The sequence below is a fragment of the Empidonax traillii genome, unplaced genomic scaffold, assembly GCF_003031625.1.
Source record: "Empidonax traillii isolate 1590-97213 ecotype Southwest subspecies unplaced genomic scaffold, ASM303162v1 scaffold90:size2128546, whole genome shotgun sequence".
Taxonomy (NCBI): Eukaryota; Metazoa; Chordata; class Aves; order Passeriformes; family Tyrannidae; genus Empidonax; species Empidonax traillii.
The window spans coordinates 114,231-123,592 of record NW_020955283.1 but is presented as its reverse complement, the minus strand read 5'-3'; the positions used below and the strand labels follow the sequence as shown (position 1 = coordinate 123,592).

The window sequence follows — 9,362 nt, the reverse complement described above, 5'->3', positions numbered from 1 at the left end:
GGTGCGGGGGCGGCGACACCTGCGGGGGGAGGCTGATCCGTCCCGGGCCCCTGCGGAGCCGGGACGGGCGGGGAGGGACGGGAGGCGCGGCCCGCGCCTCCCGTCCCTCCCCGCTCGTCCCGGCCCCGCTTACCGGCGTCCGGCTGCGCGGCGGCCCCGCTGGGAGAGCTGTACAGCACCGAGCGGCGCTGGCGGAGCCGCACCGGCCCCGGCATCCCGACGGGAACCGCCCTCCGCCGGGCATCCGCCACCCGGGGGCGGGACAGCACCGCCTCTTCCGCCCGGTCACCGCAGGCAGCCCGCCCCGCGGTTCAGGTGAGGGCGGCGGGCCGCGGTGTGTGTCTGTGCCGGGGCGGAGCTGCCTGTGCCCGCTGTCCTCGCTGTCCCCGCGCTGCCAGGGCCGGAGGAGCCGTGTCCGTGAGGGCCGCTATGGGGGGGCGGCTGCCGCTGCCGCACGTGGCCGTGGCCGTGGCGCTCGGCGTGGCCAGCGGGCTCTACATCTACGGCCCGCTCTTCCAGCCGCCGCCGGGCCCGCACCCCGCCCAGGGCACCGCGGGGCCGCCGCCGGGCGCCACCGCCGCCGCCGCCACCGGGGACAAAAGACCCTGAGGGAGCCGTGTGGGCCGCGCCGCCCCCCTGGCGCCGTGCCCGCGTCCCGCCTCTCGTAGCCCGATCGCCGCCCACCGATAGAGACGGAGCCGGGAACGGAGTCACCGGGAACGGAGTCACTGCGACCGTGGCCTGCCGGGGACTGTCCCTCCCGAGCGCCGCTGCAGCCCGGCCCCGCGTGGAGCGATCCGCCTGCTGAACCTGTACCCGCGCCCGTGTGTGTTCGGTACCCGCCTTAAAGGACGTGTTGACATGTGAATGTTGACGTGTATATAAAGTTATGAATGTCTGAAAGTATGTCCTCATGTCTGAATTAATACAGTAACTCCAGGGAACTGGAAAAAGAAAGGCATCGTTGTACAATTACATTTCATGGGTTTTCTTGGATTGCCTCTGATCTGACCCTCCAAGTGATAAATACCGTCTTTATCTGCTTCTCCCGGTTTCAGTTCTTAATATGTCAGTTGGGAATGCAGTTGTGGGGATGGCTGGGAAAGGAAGTGCACCCAACGTTGTCCTTAGCTTGTAGTCATACCTGTCTGTATATACATACGCACATGTACCACACGTGCACATACACATCCTTAATTCCTGACAGTGAAGCTACACTGGCTGTTTAATAGATGTCTGCCCAAAAACCAGGTTATTCTTGGAGAAGAGCCTCAGCATGTAGGACAGTATGATTCTTGAAATAGATGTGGAGTAGTCTGACAGAACAGAATCTGAGACTCGGGGAAAGTAGATCAGTAGGTATGTCAAGACTTCAGTAAATCTAAAAAAAAATCAAAGCCAGCAGTTCTTGGGACAAACTTCTGTCAGGTTTTGGTTTTGACACTGAATCTTGTTTGGACAGCATGAGGGAAGAAATCCTTTCCCTGAATGTCTTTTAAGTCAAGAATAATGTGATGGCTGGATGCATTGGATAGACTTCATGGAAGCTGAGATGGGAGGACAGTAGAAGGTGGACTGGGAGGTGCAGCTGAGTGCAGTAATTTTAGTTTGGACTTGACATTATGTGGGTGGTACCTTTAAACTGGAAGAGGGCAGGTTTAGATTAGATATTAGGAAGAATTTTTTTACAGCGAGGGTGGTGAGGCCCTGGCACTGTTGCCCGGAGAAGCTGTGGCTGCCCCGTCCCTGAAGGTGTTCCAGGCCAGGTTGGATGGGGCTTAGAGCAACCTGGTCTAGTAAAAGGTGTTTGTCCATGGTGGGGGGGTGTTTGGAAAAAAATGGTCTTTAAAGTCCTTTACAACCCAAATCATTCCATGATTCTATGAGGAAACGCCACAAATCTGCCACAAAAGTTCAATGCAAACACTACCGCAGTGACTTCAGCAGCTTCCTTTATTTACGATAGTACTGTAAATTGAAAAGGCTGGTTTTGTAGAGGTGTTGCTCAACTCTAGTCGGCACTTTCTTCGTAAGTGTAATTGCTGGAATTGTCCATAAAGATGGCAATTGACTTTGAAAAGGCTTAAGAAAGAGGATGTCTGGTGCAGATGGAAAGGGTTATTGATGCAACTGAGTTTCAGACTGGACTTGTTGGATTCTTGAGACTGCTGGACTAAAGAGAGCGGAGAGGACTCTTGCCAAAACAGGCAGCCAGCAGGCGGCAGGAAAAACTCACTAAACCCGCAGTGGTGGGCATTAACCAGGCACCGCGGATTTTCTCTCTGAAACCTGCTTTGCCTCTCATGAATTTTTATTCGGCGGCGCGAGATCTTCCAGAAAGGCGAGGCGGAGGAGAAGGGCTGAGCAGCCATCCCAGGTAATGACAGACGAGCATCGCCCGGCGCTGCCCCCGGGCCGGGGCCGCGCCCGCCCAGGTGCCCGCGGCGGGGGGAGCGGGAACGGGATCCGCCGGGGCGGTGCTGCCCGCCTCGCCCGGCCCCTGCCCGCCCCTACCTCAGGCCTCACGGGAAGTGATGTTGCCTTGACGGAAAAGACACGGTTGCGGCCCGAAAAGGGGCAGGTGCGGCGGAGGCGGCGCTGCGGGAGCCCCGGCGGCCGGGGGAGGTGAGCGGGGAGGAGGCAGCGCAGGGTGCACGGAGGGGGTCGGGGGCTGCAGGGGGAGCGGCTCCGCTGAAGGGGGTTAATAGGGGTCTGGGGATGGGGGTCTGGGCAGGGAACTGGGAATACCGCCGTTCCATAGGGCTGCCCCACCGCCCAGCCCCGCCCCGCATCCCGCTCCGCATCCCGCTCCTCCAAAGCAGCGTCCCGGGGGGGGCTTTAACAAAGGGAGATAAAATCGTGAGATAAAAGGGAAACGGCTGAAGCTTCGGCCTTTCGACTGCCCCGCATGTGCTGAGCTTCACAGCTGCTGCCGTGAACGCGCTGACACTAATCCCTCTCAGGCCTTCGCCTGTAGCAGCTGTAGGACCTGCGAGTGTCCCACTGCTACCGACGGGCGTTTCTTTTTTTACGAAAGAGAGCTGGATCGCGTGTCTGATTTAATTTTGGGGAAAAAAAAAAAAAAGGCTTTAAAAATGGTAGGTCGTTGAGGAAGCTGTGTGCTTTATCTGCTTAGCCAGAACTTAAATCTTATATTTGAGTATCAGCAGATCTGTTGCTTCTTTCTGAACACTGCATGTTTGTCTGACAGGCTGCTTGCTGGGAAGGTTCAGAAGGTCTCCTCGGCCTGATTTGCAATGCTTGGGCTAAACTAAGGCTTTGATGATCTTGGATCTAAAGAAAGCTAAGTCCATCAGAAAAGCATATTGTTTTTTCTAGCTCTGTAAGTATATTAATATATAAGTATATTAATATATAAAAGGTATTTTTTATGGTGGTAGCAAAGTATAAAGGACATGCCTAGAACTTTCAAAATCACTCAGTTTTTATCACTTCTTGGAGGTGCATCAGGAATATTTTGAGCTTTCTGGTCCTCAAACACTTTCCCTCATGGTTAGTGCTTATGAGTTTTTCATCAGCATAACACATAGACATGTTTGGGGTTAGGAGTTCTTCTAGGTGTTACTGGCAAGGTGATGTTTTTCTGTACTTAAAATTTTTATCAAAACTCTATAAAATTTATTCTTGCTGCCTTTTCTTGGAAATTTAATCTTAGGTAGACATCTCTTCTCAGTCCTTCTTTCTCTTCATAGACTTTACTTCTGTGACTGTTCCAAGAATTTGCCAGCCAGGGAAATGCATATAGTACAATATGCATTTCAAATGTTGATATGTAAATGTAGGAATAGTATTTGTGATGCTAAACGGATGTCTCAAAAGCATGGTTAAGATGATGGATAAAAGAACAGCATGTTCCTGTGTTTCTTGTTCAGGGTTCTAATTTTACATCTACTTAATCTCTTGCACAAAGGAGTTTGGGAGAGGGGGTGTGCTACAACTTACTCTGTTTTATTTTTACAGTTAATTAAATTTCCCATCAGCACCCAGGTATCTAAAACCAGACTGTAAGTCTGTTTTGCTACTATCGTTAAACATGGGAACACATTATTTTATCACTTGGCTACACATTTCCTTTTCTTTCAAAAAGAAGATAAGGGGAGATAAAAGAATTTTTAAGTAGCTTTTAGCTTTTACAGAAACAAGTATTAATAGCCGTAATCCTTGTGTGCCTTTGAATTCTTGGCTGTTCTCTTACTGCCAGGTATCTGCTGTGCTGGTGCAGATCAACACCATGACTAAGAGCAGTTGGTCATAGACAACAGAGGGGTAGTTAGAATTTAATTTAGAAACAGACAAAATTGGCACTAGAGATGGACTACAAAGAATGACAACTCTTGTTCCCGTCGATGTCTCAGCAAATAATTAAGTTGCATTTAAAATGTATTAAATGCATTATTTAAATAGTTAATCATCAAATGTTCCCTTCTGCATTAAAACTGCATTGTTGTACTCCTCTGCATGTGTGATCTGGTCCTGCAGAGGGTTACTTAGATATCTGTAGCAAACCACGTGCTGGGCTGGGCATGTGAAGTGCTCAGGAAGTTCCTTTCGCTCCTCATCTTGCAGATACCACTCGTGCTGCAGATACAATCATGTTTACACCATTAGCATCAAACATGGCTAAAAAGTTGTTTAAGTACAGCATGGTTTGAGAAATACTTACCCAAAAGGCAGCTTTTTATAGCAGAAACACATTTTTTCTTCTATTTATATAAATATATTCCCAACCGGTTTTCTCTGGGAATAGCATCTGATTATGAGATTTCTTTTTCTCCTTTCTTTTGTTCCTCTTTTTAATCAGAATTGCCTCCCTGTCAGAAGGCAGGACTAACTTGAATTGCATTAAATCAGCTGAGATCACACCCTTTTATCTTCAATGGAGGTAAACCCGTAATCCTGGCCCAGACTTTCTTTCCTGGAACATCCTTATATTGTTTTGTTATCATACATAATAAAGCAGAATTTACTTTTGATTGTTGTAAGAAGTAGTCTCAGTAGCCTGTGATTTATTTTCCAATCTAATAAGCTTTGAAGATTAAGTTATGGCATATAGATTAAAATATGACATATAAGCAGCACAATTTTTTCCTGTGATGTTGATGTGACTTCAAGGGGTTGAAAATGCTCTGGTGTATGCGACAGTTTTGCATAGTATCAGGCGGTGGAATCCTTTCCACAGACTGGCCAGCATTTTGGAGCTCACCTAACAAGTTCTTCAGTATTTTAAACTACTGCAGGAAAAAAATGGTCCTTGCTTTTATGGGTCTGAAGATAATATCAAAGTGTAAACCAATGTATCTCTATTTTCCTGAGTTTCCAAACACATTTCCCGTAGCTGTTCCATTTCTGTCTGTCTGATATTTTCACCGATGTGAGATGGGTAAAAATAAAGCATGTTAGAAAAAGGCACTTCTGGAAGACAATGTGAAGACTGGTACTAAGGTAGCAAAGGGGCAGGAAGCAGCAGTGAAGATGCAAACTTAGCAGGAGGAATACAGCTTTTCTAGGAATTTGTAGTTTGCAGTGGACAAGAGAAGTTGGTGTATATGTGAGCAATGTTTTTAAATTAAAAGCCAAATCTATGGGCACTTGCAAATAGTATTTTAAAAACAACGCTGCACTTCTGCAGTAATTCTTTGTGTAAAGGCAATATGGGAATCTGAAGACTGTCAGGAGTATAGGTAGCTGAAATATTTTATGTGCAAATAAAACACTGGATGGGTTTAAGGATATAAAGACTGCTATAAAGATCAAGTGGCTGATCCCAGATTAACTTTGGAGTTTGCCATTGCAGTTTTACAGCTGTGTACAGCTGTGTACAGCTGTCAGTTTAGAAGGTGATAACAGGATAAAGAAATAAATAGCAAAACAGATAAAACCTCTGAATCTTGAGTAATACTTACTTTCAGGTAAAATGAGCTCCATGGCTAGAAGTATTATCAATGAAAACCGTTGATACACTCTTTTTACAGTACTTTTTTTAACCATATGTCATTAGAAGGTGATGAAGGTTCTCTTGGGAGAAGTATGGTTGCTTTAAAGGCATCCTCCCATTTCTAATTAAACCCTTCAGAGTGGCAGTGCTGTCACAGGAGCTGCTGTTTAGCCAGGAAGGGGAACAGCATGTGCTCTCCAAAGTCAACCCAGTCTCGCTCTGAAGGCCTAGCTCATTATTTTCATAACTGTGGGATATTTCATTTGGTCTCTTATCATTCAAAGAGCTGTAAGGAGAACAGTTGCTCTGTGGACTGAAAGGAAGAAGCCAGTTCTTTCCCGTAACATCCTTGGAGAACGGGAATATTTGGGCTAGACCGAAGGCTGCTATTCGTGATAAAGACTAATAATGCATGCATGTTGGGCAGGAGGGAAGGAAAAGCTGATTCCTTTTTATCATTAAAAAATGCAAGGTTTCTGGTTTTCTAGTGTAACTCTGCCAGTCTTGCTGGTATAATCCCCCTTGTAATTGCATGACTGTCATGGAGTGTGGTAGATTTTGAAAATTTCAGGATATCACTCAAAGCTAGGTAATTTTGGGAGTTGCTCATGCTGTGAAATTGTTTTGTGAAAGGTTTGCATGAGATGAATTGCTGTTATTGCCAATGGTTGGTGCTTTCCAAGTCTGCTTTGAAGCCTAGCTAACATTCAGAATGTGGATTATAGCAAAAAGTAGGATAACTGGGGTCTTTTTGTGGTGGTTTTGTTTTTATTTTTCTTTAATTGCAAAGGTTAATCATAATTCTTCTCTTCCCAGTTGTTTTGTTCCAAACCAAACTTTATGCATGGCTGAATATGACCCAACATACAGGTATGAGGTTATGTTTTAGCCCTGCTGGTATCATCCATTTCCAGCAAAGTGTTTCTCATCCAGCACTTTCAGTTCCTGTGCACATACTCCACTGACTTTCTCCTTTAACAATGATTCAACTTGACAGGTCTTTTCTGTTGGGGCATGAACTGTCTGACTATACTTAATTTTTCTGTATTTTTTTCTTGTACAGGGATGGTGTCAACCAAGTTTAAAGATAGTACTGTCTGATTTGATTGTATTTCTTTTGAATTTGATAGCAACATTCTCATAATTTTAGTTTGGATAAATGTAGCCCTAAATTGAAGTTGTTAAAGTAGTATTTTTTTAATTTATTTATCTATGAACTAGAAGAGGTGACTATAAATCTGTATTTGATAGTTTTCTCGAACTGTCAGTTTGGATATAGCCCCCTATGCCCAGGACAAGGCCTGAGATCCTGCTGTGTGTCAGTAGGAGCTGCAGAACAGACTTTGGAAGGCTTGTGAAAAGAACTGGCTGCAAAAGTAGATTTGTGCTTTTCAGTAGGTTTTAAAACACAAGACACCCCCCCCCGCCCCTATTTGAACTGGTAATGCAGCAAAACTCAACTACTTTTTATTCTATTCACTCTTAATAATAGATGTGCTTAGATTTAATTCACATTTAAATAGGAAAAGTCTTTAAATCCATCTTGAAAGGAAATGTAAAATGAATGGCTGTCCCGGTATGTGCTGCAGCACGTACACCTTGGCCAGCTGGTGGGTGCCCCTTCCAGCCCTGGAAAGCTGTGAGTGCCAGGTTTCAGGGCAGGCAGACATCTGACTCTTTCCTTTATTCAGCTGCCAAGTTTTCACAACATGTGTAGGAACTTTGTGGCTTCTTCCCCTGAGTAAAGGAGCATTAAGCTGATCAACAGATTCAAATGATGGGGAGAAGGCAGAAATAACAGAAATTCAGTGTCTCTGCCCCTCTCTAATAAGCTTTGTTTCCTTCGGAAACCAGGCTGAGAGGCATGTCCTCATTTCAGCTTTGTTTTATGCATTGCAAATTTGGAGCTTTGCTCCAAGAAGTCCTTGTTGCATTCATAATCTCCAGTGTGGTGTGCTGAGCCCTAGGGAATTTTTCTTCAGACTAGCATCCTGAGGGATCTTGAAGAATGGGAGCAGTAACATTTTTAGTAATTGGGAATCCCACAGGGAGTGGAATAGGGCCAGTGGGACAAAAAGACCTACTTTGGTAATGTACTCCAGAATCACCAGGTCTACAAGCCCACCCATTTCTCCTGCACACCCTGAAGGAAGGCAGATCAACCAGTCAGGTTACTTCACCTAGGGAGGCACTATATAAATGGGAAAATTAAGGAGGTCTAATGTTAATGATGTTCATGATTTAAGAAATGGTAGAGAAAAATATGTATCACAGGTGTTTAGTTAAGTTTCATGTGCTTCATTGCATGGAAGATCAAACAACAATAATATACCTCAAAAGCAATACTTTGCTGTAGCTCAGAAGGAGCAGACTTCTCTGTCTGTCACATAGTGCACATCACAAACCTTTCCATTTTTCCTCTTCCAAATTTGTAGTGGTAAAAAACCACTGTTGTTAACTTACAAGGAGAAGGAAGGACCATTTGCCCTGTTAAGTAGATTTACAAAAGATGTGAACAGGGTCTTCTTGTACTGGAAAGAAAACCCAGCTCTGCTGAGAGGAGTTTTAAAAAGCAGTGTCTTTCACTTGGCAGTGACATGTTGGATCAGGTAGTACCAAGAAAAAACACATATCAATTAGGCTTAAGCATGAATAAAAATATGAAATAAACGTTCAAAACTGTATTAATATTACAGGAGTGTAAAGCATTAAATATAATTTCTAAGGAAGTTGTAGTGTAATTCTTCCTTTAAATTGGTACAGCAGCTTCCTGTAAAGCTCCTATGGTTTTTAATTAAAAAAAAAATTCACTTAGTCATCAACCCTTTTAAGTAGATAAAGATCTTTGATCTAAAATGAGATCTGTAACTCTTCAGAGTGAAGACAGAGACATCAGATTACTAGCATGTTTTTACAGCTTCTTCCCCAAATAGCAGGCAGTGCTGTTGTAGGTGTTCTCTTCGTGCAGTCAGGCACCCGCTTCACCAGTCTGACAAAATGTGGACCAACATGAGTCTCACAGGGGAGCTCTAGCATGTCTAGTAATTCATCCATCTTTAGGTGAAATACTCCTCTTTTGAGTACAGATTGTGTAATTTGAATAGTGTGAATGTTGCCAAAATGCCGTTTCCTGCATGCAAAAGGATCAAATTTGTTCATTTCAGTCAGAATGAATAATCACGTTTGGTCATGCACGTTTTAAATAAACTTTTTTTCACCATCGATTGGTGTTTTAGCATCTTATGGACCAGTGCTTTATCTCTTGAAATGCTAAAAGAAAGCTCTGTCACCATTACTAGAAATTGCCTAGATTGGCTTGCAGTTGAAAGGGTTTTGTCTTCCCCTTTAGGATCTTTTTAGTCTTTCAGGTCTTGAGTTACAGGCAAATAAATTACTGTATTTATAG

At 44.9% G+C, this 9,362-nt stretch overlaps 1 protein-coding gene across 4 annotated transcripts in view; it reads left to right on the top strand.

The window, feature by feature from the left end:
* The first annotated feature begins 2,429 nt into the window (after positions 1 to 2,429).
* The window catches only part of RAB27A (RAB27A, member RAS oncogene family), a 28,851-nt gene continuing 21,918 nt past the window's right edge, over positions 2,430 to 9,362 (top strand). Inside the window, exons 1-2 of one of the 4 annotated variants that reach the window (XM_027881470.1) lie at positions 2,476 to 2,625; positions 3,212 to 3,343. The gene's annotated coding sequence lies outside the window, so the exon portion shown is untranslated. Of the gene's footprint in view, positions 2,446 to 2,475; positions 2,626 to 3,211; positions 3,344 to 9,362 lie in introns of those variants that run through there. The other 3 variants (XM_027881471.1, XM_027881469.1, XM_027881468.1) reach the window with 3 other exon arrangements.